Source organism: Lactuca saligna, chromosome 8, assembly GCF_052625555.1.
Source record: "Lactuca saligna cultivar CGN05327 chromosome 8, ASM5262555v1, whole genome shotgun sequence".
NCBI classification, from domain to species: Eukaryota; Viridiplantae; Streptophyta; class Magnoliopsida; order Asterales; family Asteraceae; genus Lactuca; species Lactuca saligna.
Genome location: NC_136424.1, coordinates 283103520 through 283127346, shown reverse-complemented (window position 1 = coordinate 283127346; position 23827 = coordinate 283103520). Strand labels below are relative to the sequence as shown.

The 23827-nt window shown below is 44.4% G+C and overlaps 1 non-coding gene across 1 annotated transcript; it reads left to right on the top strand.

Moving 5' to 3' along the window:
* The first annotated feature begins 2188 nt into the window (after positions 1-2188).
* Positions 2189-2295, top strand: LOC145013615 (small nucleolar RNA R71). The gene has a single exon (XR_013665163.1). It is a non-coding gene; the product is annotated as a small nucleolar RNA R71 (small nucleolar RNA).
* Positions 2296-23827: the final 21532 nt, after the last annotated feature.

Below are 23827 nucleotides of genomic sequence, written 5' to 3'. Positions count from 1 at the left end.
CATGGACCGGACTCACCCATGGACTGTCGGAAATGGAATAGATAATTACTGCATCTAAGAGTTTGACCACTTCCTTCTTGACTACTTCTTGCATGTTCGGGTTTAACCTTCTTTGGTGCTGTACAACCGACTTTGCTCCTTCTTCCAGATTGATCTTGTGGGAGCAATAGGATGGGCTTATTCCCTTGATGTCAGTGATGCTCCATGCTATGGCCCGTTTCCGCTTCTTCAACACTTGCACGAACTCTTCCTTTTCAGAATTGGATAGGTCAGAGGCTATAATTACTGGCTTTTGGTTGCCTTCTTCAAGAAAAGCATACTCCAAATGTTCTGGTAAAGTTTTGAGCTCCATTTTTTTGTTCTGACTGTTGGACTCGCCGAGTGCAGGTAGTGTACTCGGCGAGTTTGTGGCTGTATTCACGATTTCTGCCTTTTCTTCAGAGGAACTCGGCGAGTAGATCGGTCCTACTCGACGAGTAGGACTATCAGTTTGTTTCACCAATTCTTCATAATCTGCTTCTTCCAGTAGTCTTTCAATTTCCATTAAGTCTTTTTTTGGATCAAATTCTTCATCATCAGTTGTAAACTTGCTGAAATCTTCATTTATGCATTCCTCTAATAATTCGTCAAGCATATCGATTGAGAATGTCGTGTTGTCACTGTTCCTTAAATACTTCATAGATTAGTCTACCCCGAATGTGACTGAATCTTCCCCTACCCGCAAGGTGAGCTTTGAGTCCCTCATGTCCACTATAGCGCTTTCCGTGTTGAGGAAGGGCCTTCCAAGGATGATTGGAACTTGTGGATCCGCCTCCATGTCTAGAATGATCAAATCAGCGGGAAAGACGAATTTGTCCACCTTGACTAGTAAGTCTTCGCATATGCCCCTTGGGAAGGTGATTGTCTTATTTGCCAAGTGTATTGCATGCGAATTGGCCTTGGCTCCGGGAGATCCAACTTCTTAAAGAAGGAGTATGGTATTAGGTTCACACTTGCTCCCGAATCAGCTAAGGCATGAATAGCAGCCAAGTTGTCGAATTGGCAAGGTAAAGTCAAACTCCCCGGATTGCCTTTCTTCTTCGGTGGCTTATTTAGCATAGCAGCAGAGCAGTTTCCATTAAGTACTACCTTCTTCACTTCTTCCATCTTCCTTCTATTAGTGAGAAGTTCCTTAAGGAACTTTGCATATTTGGGCATTTGCATGACGGCTTCAATGAAGGGGGATGGGTATGGCATTGGAGGCTGGTAAAGCTTTTCAGGGACCTGCTCGTTGGTATTTGATGGTGTGCTCGCCGAGTCCATACGAGGTACTCGGCGAGTAGGGCTGTCAGAATGTATGTTTTGGTTTTCTGCTTGCTTTTCTGCCTCCTCCTCATGTGATTCCTTGGATGCATCAGTCTGAATAGGTGCCAGGGGCATGATTATCTTCCCACTTCTTGTTTTGACTATGTTTATGTGCGCGCCTCGTGGGTTATTTTCAGTTTTGCTAGGAAGTTCGCCCGGTGACCTTTGGTTAATTTGTTGAGCAAGTTGCACAAGCTGCGTTTCTATATTATGGATAGATGTTTGCTGGTTCCTAAGCATGGTTCTTGTTTCTTGAATTGCAACATCATGATCACTATGTCTTTTTTCTGAGGCAGCTACAAATTTGGTGAGCATTTCTTCCAAGCTTGGCCTCCTCTCTTGCACCGGCTCCTCCTTTTGGTAGAACCCTCTCCCTTTTTGCGTAAACCTGGCCTCCTTGGCTTTCTTGTACTCTTCATAAGGGAGCCACTCTTTCTTTTGTTTGCGCCAGTCTTCATCATATCGGTCTCTACTTGAGTAACACACCTGCGCCTTCTTGTTGCCATTCTCATCTAAATCGCAATCTCTAGTGAGGTGAGGCCCATTGCAGTTTTCACAACCCACCCGAATAGCGTGGATTGTTTGATCCATTTTATCCATTCTCCTATCCATGGGTTTTAGCATAGCCATGACCGCGGATAAGTCTTCAGTAGCTGCATAAGTGGCTCCCCTAGTGACATCATGTCTAGGGTTGTGGTATTCTCTAGAGTGTTTAGAGAATTCTTCAATCAATTCTTTGATCACCGAGGGTGGATTCTTTATGAGCGGGCCTTGCGAGTCTAGTAACTGCCTGGTTGTGACATTGACTCCGTCATAGAAGATGGAGACTTCTTGCTGGCTGTTTAGGTCATAGTGTGGAGAGTTTCTTAGTAAGCTCTTGTACCTCTCCCATGCTTCATATAGCGACTCTCCAGCTTGTTGTTCAAAGTTAGCAATGGCCTTCTTCAAATTGACTATCTTGGAAGGTGGGCAAAAGTGATCAATGAATTCTTCTTTCATCTTAGCCCAAGTGGTGACTGATCCAGAGGGAAGTGACTTGAGCCAGTCTTTTGCAACACCTTTGGATGTCACCGGAAGCATACGAAGTAGTTGAGTCTCGCGGGGCACATTTGGAATATGAAGTAATCAGCTACATCATTGACTTCATCCAAATGCTTGTAGGCATCTTCATGGTCTTTTCCATAAAAAGGTATTTCTTTAAGTGAAGCTAGGATACGACCCTTTAGCTCAAAGGTAGCAGTCGCGGGAATTGCAGGTTGCACAAGTCCCAGGCCAGTGTCGTCGCGCATCCTCTTCTTCCATTCTCCCATGGGGATTTCATCAATGTTAGCCATTGTGATAGCTAACTCTTCCTCAGACTCGTTTTTGTGCTCGTATGTAGGCTCCTCTTCTTCCTCGGTTTCGTACTCGATATCTTCTTGAATTGGGTCTTTGATTATCAAAGAGGCACTGGATGCTCCTGATTTGCTGCTCTTCTTTTTTCCAAAAACATTCTTCAAATTGGACAAAGGTGACTTTTTTGGTGTACTTGAGCTCTCCACGTCCTTTCCTTTGTTCTTTTTCAATGCGGATTCGGGATCTTCAAACGGGGGTACCAGTGGGGTGTTTGATCCTCTGGTCATGAAAGTCCTGAAATAAACAGAATAAATACGTAAAAAGAATAAAAAAATGTACTTAAAAAAAATTAAACTGCTAAATACGCTTGTAATCGCCGAGTAGGTGCGACTGCACTCGGCGAGTATCAGTGTGATTTTGAAAAAATTTAAAACTTAATATTAAAACTAAAACAGATGCTAAAACCTAATTACTAACTAATAAATTGCAATAAATGAACTCTATGCAAGTAAACTCACACAAAGGATCGAAAAAATTAGGAATTAGATTAATTATTTAGAACCGTTCTCCGGCAACGGCACCAAAAACTTGATGTGTGTAAAATGCACTTGTTTTATCCCTACTTTTTATTAATAAATTTAGCACACAAAGGCAATGAACCTGTCTTTTAGTGGTATAGTTTAGTAAGTAAGGTATCGAACTCAGGGAACGGAAAATTAAACTAATAACTAATTTTAACTAAAACAATTAATGAAAGTAAAAGGATTTTCTTGTAGTTTTGCAAGACTAGAAACTTAAGCACACCATAAAACACTTAATTAACTAAATAACTAAATCAAACAACTAATTCACCAAATTTGATAAAGATGTTTCTATTTAGGTTCAACCAATTCACTCCTATGGTTATTTGTATCTATGATAGATTAATTGTTATTGGCCACCAATTATAGTGGTTAGGTTCATGTTCATTACTCCTAACCCTTAGACAATTAACTAATTTAAGCGGTGATCAAGTGTTTAAACTAATTAATTCCCTAGATTAATAATTTGGATTAAATAAGATTTGTAGTGGTCAATTAAGTTGTTAGTTCAATTAACCTCTTGTTTGATGGTTTCTCAAACAAGCTCACACATTAAAACTCCTATTGTCTTATTAATCTTAGTTTCATAATCATTATTCCAAAGCATATGGTTAAGTGTTCACATAGACACGTGAGGTTAACAACTAAGAGATGTTCATGCAGCTTAATTGTCTTCCAATTAACAGAAAATAGTTGTGATTAATGCATAAGTTTCTTTAACAAACTTAATTTAATAAATCACCAATAAACAATCAATCAAAAACTAAGAATCAAACCATAGAGTTCCTTGGTATTCCCCAAACAGAAACAAAAATGTATTTAGCTCATAGTTGCAGTAAAAACAAACACAAAAACAAGTTTAACTAGATTAAACATACTCAATTCTTAAATCTAAGTGGAATGATTAACCTAGTTACTTGAGTTCTTCAAGAGATTGAAGATTAGAATTCCTCAGCGTCTTCAAGGGTTCTTAATCGCAGCTGGATCTTCAAAAACCGCCAGAAGAGTTGTCACATCGGATAAAGGCTTGGTTTTTATAGATATCTCAAAACAGGGTGTACTCGGCGAGTAGCAAACCCAACTCGCCGAGTAGACTTGTAGTTATCCGTCTTAAATCAGGAGTCGTATCTATCTTCTGGAATATTCTGATGGACTCGCCGAGTAGGCTCGTATACTCGCCGAGTAGATGAGCTTTTGTCCCTCAATCTTCATTCTTTGGTCTTCAATTGCTTTCCCTTGTTCCCTTTCACTCCCAAGCATGTTTTTTGGACTGAAAACAAAATTAAACAGTTTTAAGTACCTTTTGTCCACATTATTCACATAATTAGTTAAAAATGTATACTAAATAATTAACTAATTATGCACACATCAAATATTATGGTTTAAAAATATATTAAAAGAATAATATATTAAATGAGAAATCATATTTAATTAGTATTGGTCATAAATTAATTGGGAATTAATTTGGTGACTAAAAGAGATTAATTAAATAAAGGGGTATAAACTGTCAAATTTATGATAGTTGACTTTTAGGATGGGAAACCTAATGGACTATAGGGGGAACGAAATTATGATGGGGATCCATCATATTTTCGTCCAAGGCCTTATTCCAGAAGGTTCCTTGGGATGCTTGGTGGCTAAGTTGTCCATTAGGCTTTAGACTGAAACCCTAGCAACTTGCAGTATAAATAAGACCCCTAGGCTATGAATATCGGCTACACTTGATTCCAAGAGAACCCTAAGGCCGATTTTAGCATCTCTGACCCTCTCTCATATTGCCTTCTTGCTTACGGGGTTTGTGAACAATTAGAGGAGTAACAATTATGACTTTAAGCTCAAGATCAAGAAGACTACAAGGATTTCAAGCTACTTGAAAGAGGTAAAACACTTAGATATGTTTTCATGATGTTAATTTCGAATTATATATGGTAAATCTAGGGTTGCAAGTCTTGGATTCAAAGCATGTACAATAGAGAAACCTAGATCCAAGCATTAGTGTTTGTATGAGCATATAGGATTGTTCTTATGCATAAAACCCATCCGTGGTATCAGAGCCATGATTGGTTTCAATTGTATGTGATGCTTTAACTGTTTGCTTGCTAAAAATCGTTTTTCTTGCCTCTGCCCAACTCAACTCGGCGAGTCAGTATCTGGACTCGGCGAGTTGGCCCTACTTGGTGAGTCCAGGTCTGACTCGGCGAGTCTGTGCGTCAGGCAGAGGATATTTCAAGATTTTGTTGCTGTTTTGTCATGGCATAAATGCCTAAATCGTTTTTTGAAGATAAATTCGAATTTTATCGTATTTAAAAGATTATTCATGCAAAAACAATAGATAATATCAAATCTTTTGAATATTAGTTGTTTATATGATAAATATGGATTATTTAAAGCTGTTTGGTAATTATCTTATGACTAAAATAGGATTAGGTCAAATATAAATAATTATGAAATTAATTGTTTAATTTAAAGTATTTTTATTTGATCCCTTGTGTTTTGAAAAAGTTCAAAACTTGCCCTCAAGTTTTGAAATTTAAATCTTGTGATTAAAAGTTTAATTTTGGAAAATTTAAATTTCAAACCCTTAGAATTTTACAAGTTTAAAATTCAACCCTATACTATTATATTATTACAAGCTTAATATATATATATATATATATATATATATATATATATATATATATATATATATATATATGTATAATTTCAAATGCTAGTCTTACCGTTAGTAGGCCACATTTACGAAGCCGATCTATAAGGTGGGTATAAGGTTGCTGCCTATAAAATGACGCTTAATGGGTGTACACTCACACCCACCGCTTGCTTGACTGGTGGAGGGTCATTAGCCGAACGGGTAGGATAGGGCAATCCTCTCATCATTAAAAGTATAATGTAAGATACAAAGTAACTACAATGTTTTTACAAATTCCCAATCTTAGTTACTTTAGGACAAAATGTGAAAATGATGCTATTCCATGGAATTACACTTTGTACCCTTGTCAAATGTTTGTGGAGTGTGCGTGGTTAACCGGCACACTAATTTGGGATTGACAATGGTGGCGAAGGGTGACTCGATGTTTGTCATAGAGCAATGGAGCGTGTGTGGTTTACCGGCACATTGATTAGGTGATAGAGACATTGAGTGTACCATGTTGGTTCGCATGGTTATTCACAACTTGTTTGCGATCCTCGGTATCCCAGTCGCAAATTTGAAGTGCGTATCGAGATTTAAACATGTCATTGAAAAGTTCAATGAATCTCAAAGATCTAGGAGTTTTCAATACATTTAAAACTTAAAACCATTTTTCGTTTTTCATGGTGAGAATTAGTGAATCGTCATTCAGTTACCTTCAAATTATTTACTTTTAGAGTACAACATCCCTTTCTAAGTTGTAAATAATGTTGTTGGGTCCTAGCCCTAATTTCTCATTTGGGTGTTTAATAATGGACTCATTTCTAATCAAACTTTGTTCCTTTTCTTTTTCAGATGTCTACAAACAACACCAACAACGCTTCTGGGTCATTCTCGTTGATGAACCTATGTTAAAAGGTGACATTTGATGGGTCAAACTTCAATGAAGGGATGAGGTATATCCGCATGATCACTCGCTACGAGGAAAAAGAGTATGTCCTCAATGAAAATCTTGAAAAGATCATCCCAGATGTTGCTACTCCTAAAGAGTCGGCCGCCTTTGAGGCCCACGAGTGTGATGCTATGAAAGTTCATTGCATCATGCTGGCGACCATGAACCTCGAACTCCAAAAGTCTTATGAGGACATGTATCTGTATGAAATGCATCATGATTTGTTAGACAGGTACCACCAAAGCACGATGCAAGAGCACTATGAGATCAATACTAATATGATCACCGCTAAGATGGGGAGTGGAGAATCCCTAACCTCTCATTAGCAGAAAGTGCAGATGTATGTTGATCGTCTTCTCAAACTTAATGTTAAGTTTGATGAGGATTTGGTTATCGACATAATCCTCCATTCCTTGCCTTCATGCTACAACCAGTTCAGAATGACCTACCACATGAATAAGGAAGAGGTCTCCTTGAGAAAGCTCCAAGGAGTGCTGAGGACTGCGGAGAGCAACCTCAAAGACAAATCTCTTGCACCATCCCCTACTGTGGCTGCTCCCGTGTTGGTAATTGGTCAAGGAAAGGGAAAGAAAAGGAAGGCTCCATGTAAGGGCCACCATAAGGGTAAGACCCAAGATGGTTCCTCTTCTAGTGGAACCAAAGTTGGTTCCGTCAAACCCTCTTCTGACGCCAAAGAAGCAGAGTGCCATTACTGTCACTAGAAGGGCCACTAGAAACAAAGTTGCCCTAAGTATCTGCAATACATAAAGGATGGGAAGATTATGCCCACCTTCGCAGGTATGTATTCTATTAAATCTAATAACTCATCATTTCTACTTCATGGTTTCTTGATACAGGGTGTGGTTACCACATTTGTTCTGATTTGCAGGGCCTAAGAAGAAGTAGGGAGATGGAAAATGGGGAGATAAACTTGATTATGGGAAGCAGAAGATCATCACTTGTGACCAGAGTCGGAGTTTATTCTTTAGTGTTGAGTAATGGGTTAGGGTTAGATTTAGAAAATTGATGTTATTCGCCAGATATGGCAAGAAACATTATTTCATTTCATGGATTATTTAGACAAGGTTTCAGATATTCTTTTGATAATAGTAATGGTTCTATTAATGTTTATTTGAATGGTGTCTTTTATTTCAATGCATTACCTTGTAATGATTTTTATGAATCTGTGATGGTTGTTGATAATTTAGGAAATTATGCATTGAATATTGATTTGTCTACTAGCCTAGACAAAGCATGCTTGTGGCATTGTCGCCTTGACCATGTCAACAAGAAACATATAGCCCATCTCCAAAAGGATGGAGTGTTGGAGTCATTTGATCTTAGGGACGATGACACGTGTGAATCTTGTTCACTTGGGACGATGACCAAGTCACCCTTTACTGGCACTTGTGAAAGGGGTGATGGTCTATTGGATCTTATACACACCGATCTGTGTGGGGCGTTTAGATCCATCACAGGGGATGCTTGCTGCTTCTACGTGACTTTTACGGATGATTATAGCAGATATGGATATATCTACTTAATCAAGCAAAAGTCGGAAACCCTTGAAAAGTTCAAGGAGTTTAAGAATGAAGTGGAGAATCAGCTGGGCAGGAAAATCAAGATGCTTCGGTCAGACCGAGGAGGAGAGTACCTAAGTCTTGAGTTTCACGAGTATCTAAAAGAATGCAGAATTGTTTCACAATTGACGCCTCCGAGAATGCCACAATTGAATGGTGTGGCTGAGAGACGTAATCGAACCTTCTTGGACATGGTTCGTTCTATGATGAGTTGGAATTCATTACCAATAGCTTTGTAGGGGTATGCCTTAGAGACTGCCACCCACATCCTTAACTTAGTTCCCACCAAGAAGGTTACCAAGACTCCTCATGAGATGTGGACAGGGAAAGCTCCCTTGTTGGCACATATGAAGGTTTGGGCTTGCGAAGCTTTTGTAAGACGAGAGACTCACGAGAAGCTCGAAACTCGTAGTGAGAAGTGTTATTTCATTAGCTATCCACAAAAGTCTTTTGGCTATCTTTTTTATAGACCGAATGGCAATGTTGTCTTCGTTGCTAGAAGAGGAGTTTTCCAAGAAAGGGAATTGATAAGTGTAACAACGCAAATTTTCAAATAAAATTTTCATTTAAAATAAAGTGGTTTCATTCAACCAATCATATTTATTTCATGTTCATATCAAATACAAATATAAAATCCCCAAGATCTTAATTAGTAGCAGTGTGTATGCATCATGCCGACGCCTTCCCACGGTCCTCGCTAGTACCTGAAACACATACATAACAACTTGTAAGCATAAATGCTTAGTGAGTTCCCCAGTATACCACTTACACATATACGCCTTTCCAAGCCCGGACCTTCCGGTCCACAGTACAATGCCTTCCGGCCCATATGATAATCGCCTTCCGGCCCATAAGATAATTGCCTTCCGGCCCATAAGATAATTGCCTTCCGGCCCATAAGATAATTTCCTTCCGGCCCATAACATGTTTGCCTTCCGGCCCATAAACATATATAACACATAATACAATTACTCTAACACATGTATCTCATATATCACATATCATACCTGACCTTCCTGTCACATAATATATTGCCTTCCGGCCCATGGAAACATACATAGCATGCATAGCAACTATTCCTTTCAATCATAGCATATATATATGAAACGACCCAAAAATACGACCCAAAAATTTTTGTTTTTAATATAATCAAAATTGTAATCAGAGTATCATATAATCAAACCATGCGTGATGTCTTCCAAAACATGACAAGATACTGTGCGGAAAACTGTATCATACTACATCAAATCAAACAACTAAATCAATCCCAGGCTAAAGCTGAGGCGGTGGTGTGTGCGATGTCGTCATCCCGAGCTCTTCCCTTTTCTTGCGGAAGTACCTGAAACCAAAACTGAAACTGTAAGCACGAAGCTTAGTGAGCTCCCCCAAACTACCACATACCATACAATAACATATAAACACATATTGGGCCTTGCCCACTGCATCGGGCCGAAGCCCGGAAACTGCATCGGACCGAAGTCCAGAACTGACTGGGACCTTGTCCCCTGCATCGGACCGAAGTCCGGAACTACTGCATCAGACCGAAGTCCGGAACTAACTGCATCGGACCGAAGTCCGAAACTGACTGGGACCTTGTCCCCTACATCGGACCGAAGTCCGGAACTAACTGCATCGGACCAAAGTCCGGAACTGACTGGGACCTTGTCCCCTGCATCGGACCGAAGTCCGGAACTAACTGCATCGGACTGAAGTCCGGAACTGTCTGACTGAACATGGCATGGCATAACACATCAACTAGCATAATCACATATACGGCATGCTACATCGGGCCGTGACCCGGAACACATAATACTTAACACATAAACATAGCACACAAATCCTGTTCGAACCACGAAGGCATCGAACATACTAACTGCTGCATCGGACCTAAATCCGGAAACTACTGCTAACTGAACGGGCCGACATTGTGGCCTTAGACCCGTTCCTACTGGAAGGAAACTCACCTCGTAAGCTAGCTGCTGAGTGTGTGGCTCGGGAAGCTAACGGCGGCTGCTCCTGAATCTCCTCGGCTACAAGTCCATAAACACACTCAATCAAAAACTAAACACTGCGCTTGGGGTAAAATGACTCTTTTACCCTTGGTCAAAGTCAACTCTCTTTTGGGCTGACTCGCCGAGTTGGCCACCCAACTCGCCGAGTCCTACTCTCACTTTTCACTTCTGCTCACTGCTACTCGTCGAGTCCGGCATCGACTCGACGAGTACCCACTTGATCCAAGAACTCAGACAATCTTCATCCGACTCGCCGAGTCGTATGAACAGACTCGACGAGTTGTTCTTGATCCCAAGAAGATTGCCTTGGACTCGCCGAGTTGTATGAACAAACTCGTCGAGTCCCTCCATCACTGAGTCCACTCTCAACTCGCTGAGTCCACTCTCTAACTCACCTCGTACACTCGATACTGATAAAACTGAAGGACTCGGGACTCGCGACCCGACTCGTCGAGTCGTTCTTCCGACTCGCCGAGTCGCCGCCATGCAACTGATTTCTACTTGATTTTGTTTGAATCCAAAGCATACAATTGATAGATCTGAGTCCAATAAGCTGTTTTACCACGTAAAGTTTCCAACTTTACGTGCACAACCTCATGAATAAGGGAAATAAGGCTAAAAGATGCATAAAATGGGTAGATCTATGGTTATCATGCAATATAACTCCAAAAAGACAGTAGATCTGGGCTCTACAACACCCCAACATTCAGATCCATAGATATTCCGACTTAATAAGACATTCATGCAAGTGTAAGGCTTGGAACAAGCATCAACTAGCTCTTAGGAGAGCTCTAATGGAAGTTTAAAGCATATAACAAGATGGAACTCCGAAAATACCTCAATTAACTCTGATTTGGCCTTGGATCTTTGCACTACAACACTTCTCCTTGCTTCTTCCTTCTTCTCCTTCTTCACACCTTCACAAAATGGCACCAAAACACATATAAACTCTTCAATGGAGGTTTGGGGCTCTAACACTGTGTTCTCAGGGTGAGGGAGGCGAGAATGGGGGCTATAAGGTGGTATAAATAGTGGGCAAACCCGGGGATTTAGGGTTTCACCCAGACGGACGGACTCGCCGAGGCCGGGATATGGACTCGCCGAGTCCCCGGCTCCCGCGTGCACAAAATACGCGACCCAACTCGACGAGTCAGGCTAGAACTCGCCGAGTCCCTCTTGAAAACTTAGACAATTAACAATTAATTAACATACCGGGAACGGGTCGTTACAATTCTTCCCCACTTGTCTCAGACTTCGTCCTCGAAGTCTGCTACGACTGGATCTGCAAATAACTCCGGGTAGTGCGCTCTCATCTCCTCCTCAGCCTCCCACGTCCATTCAGACCCCTTCCGGTGCTGCCACTGCACCTTCACTAGCTGAATGACCTTGTTCCTCAAGGTCTTGATCTTCCGATCCAGAATCGCGACCGGTCTTTCAATATAATTCAGGCTGCTATCAACCTGAATATCCTCTAGGGGAACGACTGCTGACTCATCCACCAAACACTTTCTCAACTGCGACACGTGGAAAGTGTTGTGGATCTGACTAAGCTCCTCAGGAAGATCTAACCGATAAGCAACCCGACCCACCCGGGCCAAGACCCTGAAAGGACCAATAAATCTGGGGCCCAATTTACCCCTCTTCCGGAACCTGATGACACCTTTCCAAGGTGAGACTTTCAGAAGAACCATATCTCCCACCTGGAACTCCAAGTCTGAACGCCTCCTGTCGGCGTAGCTCTTCTGCCGACTCTGCGCAGTCTGCAGCCTACTACGGACCTGCTGGATCAACTCCGTCGTCTTGAGCACCACTTCGGTGCTCCCTATGACCCGTTGACCGACCTCTCCCCAACAAATCGGGGTCCTGCACTTCCTGCCATATAACATCTCAAAAGGAGGTCGATCAATGCTCGCATGATAACTGTTGTTATACGAGAATTCCGCTAACGGAAGATACGTATCCCAACTGCCCCCAAAGTCTAGAACACATGCCCTAAGCATGTCCTCGAGAGTCTGAATCGTCCTCTCGCTCTGCCCGTCAGTCTGAGGATGGAAAGCGGTGCTGAAATGGAGACGAGTACCCATCTCGTCGTGGAATCGCTTCCAGAATCTGGACGTGAAACGAACATCTCGGTCCGACACCACCGATACCGGCACTCCATGACGTGCCACTATCTCTCGCACATAGATATCGGCTAACTTTTCCGCCGATATACTCTCCTGGATCGGGATAAAATGGACACTCTTCGTCAACCGATCCACCACTACCCATATCGAATCCACTCCACGTGCGGTCCTGGGAAGTTTGGTGATAAAATCCATGGTAATATCCTCCCATTTCCACACGGGAATGTCTAACGGCTGCATCTTGCCGTGAGGTCTCTGGTGCTCCGCCTTGACCTTCCGGCAGGTCAAACATCTCTCCACATACCAAGCGACATCTCGCTTCATGCAGGGCCACCAATAATCCGATCGAAGATCTCGATACATCTTCGTCGCCCCTGGGTGGATAGAAAACCGAGACTTATGGGCCTCGTCCATCAATACCTGCCGTACCCCACCCCAGTACGGTACCCATATCCTACCATGAAGTGTCAACAAACCATGACTGTCGTAATTAAATGAAGCTACTCGGCCCACTATCCTCTCACACTTCTGCCTCTCCTCCTTGAGACCCTCCATCTGAGCCTCCTTGATCCGCTCCAACAAGGGAGTGATCACTGTCATCCTCATACACAGATCTCTGATAGGGGCCGTCGACACCTTGCGGCTCAGGGCGTCGGCCACCACATTGGCCTTCCCTGGATGATAAAGGATCTCACAGTCATAGTCCTTCAGCACGTCTAACCATCTCCTCTGTCTCATGTTGAAACTCGGCTGATCCATAAGATATCACAAACTCTTGTGATCCGTGTAAATAGTACAGCGGACCCCATAAAGGTAATGTCTCCAAATCTTGAGGGCGAACACAACTGCCCCCAGTTCCAAATCGTGGGTAGGATAATTAGCCTCGTGAGGCTTCAACTGTCTCGAGGCATAAGCTACCACATGGTCTCGCTGCATCAATACTGCTCCCATACCTGTGATCGAAGCATCACAGTAGACTACGAAATCCTCTACACCCTCTGGAAAAGTAAGGATCGGAGCCTCGCACAATCTCTGCCTGAGAGTCTTGAACGCCGCCTGCTGCTCAGGCCCCCAACGAAAAACCACCGACTTCTTGGTTAGTCGGGTGAGCGGCACCGCTATCTTGGAGAAGTCCTGGATAAATCTACGATAATACCCTGCCAATCCTAGGAAGCTCCGAATCTCAGATGGAGACCTCGGGACCTCCCACTGCATCACGGCCTCAATCTTGGCCGGATCTACCAGAATACCCTTCTGGTTGACGAGATGGCCAAGAAACTGCACCTCGCGCAACCAGAACTCACACTTGGAGAACTTTGCGAAAAGTCTCTCCCTCCTCAAAGTCTCCAACACCTCCCGCAGGTGCTCCTCGTGCTGCCCCTGAGTCTTGGAATATACCAAGATGTCATCTATGAATACTATCACCGACCGATCCAGCATCGGTCTGCACACGCGGTTCATGAGATCCATGAACGCGGCTGGGGCATTGGTGAGCCCAAAAGGAATCACCACGAACTCATAATGACCATACCGGGTCCTGAAAGCAGTCTTCTGTACATCCTCATCTCTAACCCTCATCTGATGATAACCGGAGCGTAGATCGATCTTGGAGAACCAAGATGCTCCCTGAAGCTGATCAAACAAGTCATCTATCCTCGGAAGTGGGTAACGGTTCTTCACCGTTACTTTATTCAACTCCCGATAATCAATGCACATACGATGCGACCCATCCTTCTTCCTCACAAATAAGATTGGCGCTCCCCAAGGCGAACTGCTCGGCCGAATGAAACCCTTGTCTAACAGCTCCTGAAGCTGCGTAGACAACTCCTGCATCTCAGGGGGAGCTAGCCGATATGGTGCTTTGGCTATCGGAGCCGCACCAGGAACTAGATCGATCCTGAACTCAACCTGTCTCTCTGGAGGTATCCCCGGCAAATCCTCGGGAAACACATCCGGGTAGTCACGAACAACAGGAACATCATCAATCGCCGTCTTGCCCTTCTCCCGGGCATCCAAGACGTAGGCTACAAAACTGGCGCAACCCTGCTGGACATAGCGCCTCGCCCTCGCGGCGGAACAAAAGATCGGTCCTCGCTGGGGCCTCTCGCCCTGAATCACTATCTCTCCCCCACTGGGAGTGCGAACCCTCACTAGCTGTAGCTCACAATCAATCACCGCCCCATTGGGGCTCAGCCAATCCATGCCCACAATAACTTTATTCCCACGCAGGGGAATAGGAACCAGGTCCACTGGAAACTGCTCATCAAATATCTGAAGGGAACACCCTCTATGTACTCTGCCGACCCTCACGGTCCTATCATCTGCTATCTCAACCTCTAGTGGGCAATCCAGCTCCTCGGGAGCTCTGCTAAGTCTCTTGCTAAGCGCAAGCGATACAAATGATCGGGTAGCCCCCGAATCGAACAATACCAAAGCAGGGATGCCGTTCACCGAGAACGACCCTAAATAAAACATATCATCCAGTAATATTCAAGCAATATAATAACAAAAGATGAAGGAAAGATTCATACCCGTCACCACATCAGGAGTCGCTCGCGCCTCCTCTGCTGTCATCTGAAATGCCCTGCTCTTCGCCACCGGCGCATCAGCTCGGCCCTGCCGGCCATCCGTAATCCTCAGGGTGGCAGGGGCAGGTGCAACCACCTTCCCTGCTGCAGCTAAACTGGGACACTGGGACTTTTTGTGTCCCCTCTGATTGCACTGAAAGCAAATCAGATCTGATGCTGAAACCGCAGTAGCAGGGGCCGTACAATCCCTGCTCATATGCCCAACCCGACCGCACTTGTAGCAGCCGGAAATCCCTGCCTTGCACGCCCCCTCGTGCATCCTCCCACACTTGCCACACCGACCGTGGCTCTCCTGACTCCTGGACCTGTGATCTGAAACCTTGGGCTTTTTGCCCGCACTACCTGAACCCGAAACCGCCTCCGGTTTCCTCTTCCTCTCCATCTCGAGATCAATCTCCCTCTCCCTGGCTCTAGCAATCATGTCGTCCAGCGTTTTACAACTGGACCGGCTCACAAACATGCGGATATCACTCCGCAACATCTCATGATAACGGGCCTTCTTCATCTCCTCATCGGCTGCATACTGAGGAACAAGAAGAGCCCTCTCCCTGAACTTGGCGGTGATCTCCGCCACTGACTCGGTAGTCTGAGTAAGATCCTGGAACTCCCTGGCTAGCTGCTGCACCTCAATGACCGGTGCAAACTCCGCCCTGAACCTGGTAGAGAAATCAGTCCAGGTCATAGCATCCAACGCCGCATCATCCCCGATGGCGTGTCCGACCTCCTCCCACCAATCCCGTGCCCTGTCCTTTAGTAGACAGGACGCCAGTCTGACCTTGTCCCCCTCGGGACACCTGCTAGTGCAGAAGGCGTTGGCCACATCCGCCAACCATCTAGTACTTGCTATGGGGTCCCGCGCCCCATGATAGTCTGGGGCTCCGCACGCCCTGAACTCCCTGAATGTAAGAGTGCGCGACCCCATCACGGCCGCCATCTCAGCCCGAAAAGTACTCAATCGCTCATCCATCAGCTCTAAAATACCCTCCTTGATCGAACCGAAGATCACAGGAGTCTGCTCTAGTATGATGCGGGTAACCTCAGAAGAAAGGAACTCCCTAGTCTGCTCATCCATCTGTCCGACCTCCGGGTCTGATCCCGATCCTGATCCCCCTCCGGCATCTGAACTGTCGGCTGCTGGCCTCGGACGCAAAACTACCATTCTGAAACATATCATAACAACATCAGAACACTGAAACATTTCAAGGGATCATGATACGACTACTAGCTTCCTGGTCTTGTCTTGGCCTTCCTTGATTCGAGTACGGATCCTCTGCTTTCAGTAGTATGGGCCCCTACTACCTTCCACATCTATCCGTACTTTCCTCAAGAACTGCCTTGACTTCCCCAAGTCACTTCTACTACTGCCATTCTCTGCTATTCTCATCCTAGGCTTGCCCTAGGGAAACTTCAAGCTCGACACAACTGGTCCTCAGCTGTTGAAGGTTTCCTCATAACGTCAATTAGCCATTACCTAAACACCATCACATGTGATGAGGATCAGATAATCCTTCGAGTAAAAGACCCGTCCCTATAACGGTTGGACTCAAACAATAGCTGCGCAATAAGGCCAGTTCCAGTACTCTGAGATTATTCAATCCTAGTCACATGTGGTGTGACGTGTTCACCTAATGGCTAACTCCCATCACTCGGAACCCCACTAAGCACAAAGCAAGCAGCATTCGGACACGGAAAACAGACTCAAGCAACTATTCTCATAACAAGAAACTGCACTAGCATAGAATGCTAAGCTCGTACTATCAGGCATAACCTACCCAGGCTATCCTACTGATGTCTACTCAATTCTAGCATGCAATACTCATAAAGGTGTAACACATAAACAGGCACATAAGGCATTCTCCTAGATCCTTAGCCCTATACTAGCATGCTGTTCTACTGAAACTGAAACTGAACAAATAATTTGTATGGGTAATTTGGGAGTACTTACTTGAGCTCGGCTGACCACATGCACACACCTCTATCTTGTTTTTAAAAAAAAAATTCTTCCTTTCTAAGTACTTTCAAAATTATTTTTATAAAACGTTTTTATTTTAATAAAATCTTTCATTTCCCTTAGTTTGAGTTCAGATACACCCGGAAGTGTATCCGAATCCCTCAAACCAGGGCTCTGATACCAACTTGAAATGACCCAAAAATACGACCCAAAAATTTTTGTTTTTAATATAATCAAAACTGTAATCAAAGTATCATATAATCAAACCATGCGTGATGTCTTCCAAAACATGATAAGATACTGTGCGGAAAACTGTATCATACTACATCAAATCAAACAACTAAATCAATCCCAAGCTAAAGCTGAGGCGGTGGTGTGTGCGATGTCGTCATCCCGAGCTCTTCCCTTTGCTTGCGGAAGTACCTGAAACCAAAACTGAAACTGTAAGCACGAAGCTTAGTGAGCTCCCCCAAACTACCACATACCATACAATAACATATAAACACATATTGGGCCTTGCCCACTGCATCGGGCCGAAGCCCGGAAACTGCATCGGACCGAAGTCCGGAACTGACTGGGACCTTGTCCCCTGCATCGGACCGAAGTCTGGAACTACTGCATCGGACCGAAGTCCGGAACTGACTGCATCGGACCGAAGTCCGGAACTGACTGGGACCTTGTCCCCTGCATCGGACCGAAGTCTGGAACTAACTGCATCGGACCAAAGTCCGGAACTGACTGGGACCTTGTCCCCTGCATCGGACCGAAGTCCGGAACTAACTGCATCGGACCGAAGTCCGGAACTGTCTGACTGAACATGGTATGGCATAACACATCAACTAGCATAATCACATATACGGCATGCTACATCGGGCCGTGACCCGGAACACATAATACTTAACACATAAACATAGCACACAAATCCTGTTCGAACCACGAAGGCATCGAACATACTAACTGCTGCATCGGACCTAAATCCGGAAACTACTGCTAACTGAACGGGTCGGCATTGTGGCCTTAGACCCGTTCCTACTGGAAGGAAACTCACCTCGTAAGCTGGCTGCTGAGTGTGTGGCTCGGGAAGCTAACGGCGGCTGCTCCTGAATCTCCTCGGCTACAAGTCCATAAACACACTCAATCAAAAACTAAACACTGCGCTTGGGGTAAAATGACTCTTTTACCCTTGGTCAAAGTCAACTCTCTTTTGGGCTGACTCGCCGAGTTGGCCACCCAACTCGCCGAGTCCTACTCTCACTTTTCACTTCTGCTCACTGCTACTCGTCGAGTCCGGCATCGACTCGACGAGTACCCACTTGATCCAAGAACTCAGACAATCTTCATCCGACTCGCCGAGTCGTATGAACAGACTCGATGAGTTGTTCTTGATCCCAAGAAGATTGCCTTGGACTCGCCGAGTTGTATGAACAAACTCGTCGAGTCCCTCCATCACTGAGTCCACTCTCAACTCGCTGATTCCACTCTCTAACTCACCTCGTACACTCGACACTGATAAAACTGAAGGACTCGGGACTCACGACCCGACTCGTCGAGTCATTCTTCCGACTCGCCGAGTCGCCGCCATGCAACTGATTTCTACTTGATTTTGTTTGAATCCAAAGCATACAATTGATAGATCTGAGTCCAATAAGCTGTTTTACCACGTAAAGTTTCCAACTTTACGTGCACAACCTCATGAATAAGGGAAATAAGGCTAAAAGATGCATAAAATGGGTAGATCTATGGTTATCATGCAATATAACTCCAAAAAGACAGTAGATCTGGGCTCTACAACACCCCAACATTCAGATCCATAGATATTCCGACTTAATAAGACATTCATGCAAGTGTAAGGCTTGGATCAAGCATCAACTAGCTCTTAGGAGAGCTCTAATGGAAGTTTAAAGCATATAACAAGATGGAACTCCGAAAATACCTCAATTAACTCTGATTTGGCCTTGGATCTTTGCACTACAACACTTCTCCTTGCTTCTTCCTTCTTCTCCTTCTTCACACCTTCACAAAATGGCACCAAAACACATATAAACTCTTCAATGGAGGTTTGGGGCTCTAACACTGTGTTCTCAGGGTGAGGGAGGCGAGAATGGGGGCTATAAGGTGGTATAAATAGTGGGCAAACCCGGGGATTTAGGGTTTCACCCAGACGGACGGACTCGTCGAGTTCGAGATATGGACTCGTCGAGTTCGGGATATGGACTCGCCGAGTCCCCGGCTCCCGCGTGCACAAAATACGCGACCCAACTCGGCGAGTCAGGCTAGAACTCGCCGAGTCCCTCTTGAAAACTTAGACAATTAACAATTAATTAACATACCGGGAACGGGTCGTTACAATATAACACATAACATATCCGACCTTTCGGTCACACAGTCAAACCCTTCCGGGTACAGTATAGTGAGAAGACTCACCTCATGGTAATGTAAGCTATCAACTCTTGAAACTACTCGCACTCGATCCGCCGATCTGCAGACTCCCTATAATACCATATACCCTTATTAATACTCTTATCATTCAAGACAACTGACCCTAAGAATTTACATGCAGGTCAACTCTGGTCAACGGTCAACTTGACCGGACTCGTCGAGTGCAAAGGCGACTCGGCGAGTCTAGACGTCCTCCCCAAATTTCCCTGTTGTTCCCCTTCTACTCGTCGAGTATCCCTCTTGACTCGACGAGGTCTTCGTGGAAGAATCTCGGGGCCACCCCGACTCCACTCGCCGAGTCTGAAGAACAACTCGGCGAGTCCCAGTGAATCTTCAAGCTACTCGCCGAGTCTGCTCATCCGACTCGGCGAGTCCATGCCATGCAGTCGATCAACTGTTTCCTGAAACACGTATGGTCCCGAAATACACACTCATGGGACTATCTGGACCTCTAAACATCCTATTACTGGGGTATAAACACTTGGGTAACAACATAATAATCCCTCTAATCATCAAATGGGTTTTATAAACCCTAACTTCATATACACATCAATCACAGAAGAACGAAATCCGAGATATTACCTGATTGATGCACTTTCTGTGTCCCTAATCCTCAGAACGTGATTCTCTTGCTGCTCCTTTAGTTAAACCTTCCTCTTCCTTGCACACAACTCTTCCAAACCCAACAATGGTCTTCAATCCTTGTTCCAGATGCACACAATCGTTCTAGGGTTCTTCTTAGTAAGCAAAAACGAACAATGACGGCCTAAGAGGCGTTATAAACGATCCAAAACTAAACGGCTAGGGTTTCTGCTGAACAGCGTCGACTCGCCGAGTCCCTAATGGACTCGTCGAGTCCAGTCGCGAATCTGCGACCAAGTCCGTGGTCCTACTCGGCGAGTCAGGCACCAACTCGCCGAGTCCCTTCCTAAAACGTCCCCAAAAATAGTTTTAAAACAATACCTGAAATTCCGGGCTGTTACAATAAGCCAAGAAGACAGTGGGAGGAAAATTCATCTTTAAGAGCTTTAAGAGCAAAGCGATGAAGGAACTTCTAACACTGGCACTCAACCCGAGGAGGAAACTCCTATTGAACCCGTTGACAAGTCCTTACCTCTTAAACGTTCTAGTAGGGTGAGTGTTCAACACCAGTTTTATGGTTTTGATATTACTACTGAAGGGGATATGCTTATTAGTAATGAAACACTAATGAATTTGGACGAACCTAGCAGCTACAAAGAAGCCATGGCAGGCCTGGAGTCTGCTAAATGGAAAGAGGTGATGGACAGCGAGATTCAGTCCATGTACGAACACCAAGTTTGGAACTTGATTGATAATGTACCGGGTCGTAAGACAGTCAGGTGCAAGTGGATCTTCAAGAAGAAGACGAACATGGATGTGAATGTGCACACTTATAAAGCGCGATTGGTTGCGAAGGGCTTTAATCAAACTCCCGGAGTTGACTATGATGAGACCTTCTCACTAGTTGCGAAGATAAAGTCGATTAGGGTAATGCTTGCAATAGCTTCATTTCATGATTATGAAATTTGGTAGATGGACGTGAAAACCGCTTTCCTTAATGAGAAGTTGGTTGAGGATGTGTATTTGAATCAGCCAGAGGGTTTTTGTAACGCTCCGATTCTCAAGTATTACTAATATGAGTTTTTGGATTAGGCCCTACTTGACGAGTTGGTTTACCTATTCGTCGAGTAGTAGTGAGAAGTATCGCGGGTTAAGTGACCTACTCGATGAGTCCATAATGGGACTCAGCGAGTAGGAGCTGGCAAGTGAAACCCTAATTCCCGGGGTTTTCACCCTTATTTAAAGGGACCTTAGCCTCCCTTGGACCTCCTTACAGTTCCAAAGAACCCTTGAGAGCCTTATTCGTGTGTGTGTGTGCCTTATGTGTGTGTTTGAAGCTTGAAAGAGAGTTCTTGTAGGGAGAAGACTTGGAGGAGAAGGAGATTGAAGCAATTGGAGTGTGGGAATTAACACTCATCTTAGATATCAACTTCCAAAGGTACCCAATCCGTCATTCTCCCTATAGATCTCCCTTATTGGGTGAGTTTTAGGGTTTTCATGGAATATCAAGTTGGTATGATGAGCTATGGACTAGATATGAAGTTGTAACTTCAGATCTGGACTCTCTTTGGATTCTAGAAGCATAAATTTGCAGCTTTAGTGGTGATTGAGGTCCCCTTTGTGTATAAAGACACATCAATAGCTTAGATTAGCCATTTTGAGCCTTTAAAGTCATGCATGCATGTAAAGTTTGCAACTTTACGTGATAAGCATGCCCTAGAAGCTTGGATCTGTGATTTGGAGGCGCTGCATGGCTCAAAATGGATCTGTATGGAAAGAGGACTGAATGGACTTGGCGAGTCGCATGAAGATGGCCATCGAACTCGATGAGTTGGTTGAACAACTTGGCGAGTCCGATGAAGATTGTCATGTGACTCGACGAGTTGAAGAACAACTCGGTGAGTCGGATGAGTTTTAACCGAGAATAATGTTCGTGAGTATATCCGACGAGTCGTAGGGAGGGAATCGACGGATGGCCTTAAGGTCTGATCGGGATTCGAAGGAACTGGATGAGTCACCTCGATGACTCGGCGAGTTGGATTGTGCATCAAGGGACTCAGCGAGTAGCTGGGTGTACTCGGCGACTTGGATTGTGCATCAAGGGACTCAGCGAGTAGCTGGGTGTTGTAACACCGTAGATTTCAAGGCAAAAAAATTTATTTTGTTTAATCAAATTAATACTAAAACACTTGTTTAAAATCTCATACACATTTGAATTACAAAAACATAGTTCCATTTTCACTTAGTAGAAAACCAGGATCCTCCAGAATACAACTCTTTCTTTGGTGTGTACAATCGAGCCGGTGCCATCCCGCGTTACTGAAAGAACCTGAAACAACATAACATAAAACACTGTAAGCACGAAGCTTAGTGAGTTCCCCAATATACACCTTACGCACATACGCCTTTCCAGGCCCTGACCTTCCGGTCCCTGCACAATGCCTTCCAGCCCATGAGATAATCGCCTTCCGGCCCATAACGTATTCGCCTTCCGGCCCATAACATATTGCCTTCCGGCCCATAACATATTCAGCACATAATACATTTACTCTAACACATAAAGCACATATATCGTATATCATACCTGACCTTTCTGTCACGTAACACTTTGCCTTCCGGCCCATATATAAACATGCATATCACGCGTAGCAACTAACTTTCCATTTATAGCATATAAACATAACACATAACATATTCGACCTTTCGGTCACACAATCAAACCCTTCCGGGTACAGTATAGTGAGAAAACTCACCTCGTGGATGCTGGAAGTTAGCAACTCCTGAAATCACTTGCACCTGATCCGCCGAGCTACAAGCTCCCTATAACAATATATCTCTTATTAATACTTTTATCTTCCATGTTAACTGACCCTAAGAAATCACACACACACAGGTCAGCTCTGGTCAACGGTCCACGGTCATCTCGACTGGACTCGGCGAGTACCCTGGCGACTCGGCGAGTCTAGTCGTCCTCACAAAATCCTGGATATTCCCTTTCTACTCGTCGAGTATCTCTCTTGACTCGCCGAGTTCCTCGTGGAAGAATCGCGAGGCCACCCCGACTCCACTCGCCGAGTCTGAAGAACAACTCGGCGAGTCCCAGCTATTCTTCAAGCTACTCGCCGAGTCTGCTCATCCAACTCGGCGAGTCCATGCCATGCAGTCGATCAAACTGCTTCCTAAGATCAGAATCGTCCCGACCAATCATAGGTCTGGTCCTCCTAAGCTGGTCCATCACAAAAGGCCTTCATTTAGGTGCTCATGCTACACCCCAAGACTCATAATTCCCATGTTAACCTAACGCATAAGGATTTCAATCCAAAACCTTCACCACTTCCCGAAATGCACAGACCTGGGATCTTCTGGACCTCTAAGGGTCCTAATACAGGGTTATATTCGTTTGGGTAACAAGGTAATGATCCATCTAATCATCAAATGGGTTCCATAAACCCTAAATCCATATACACATCAATCACAGAAGAATGTAATCCGAACTATTACCTGAATGATGTACCTTCTGTGTCCCCAAACTTCAGAACTCGAATTCCTTGCAGTTCCTTTAGCCAAAACCCTTCTCCTTCTTGCACAACAATTCCTTCAAGGTCACCAATGGCCTTCAAGCTTGCTCTAGATGCCACAGCCGCTTAGGGTTCTTCTCAATCGACCAAAAGACGAGCAATGACGGCCTAAGATCCCTTATATACGACC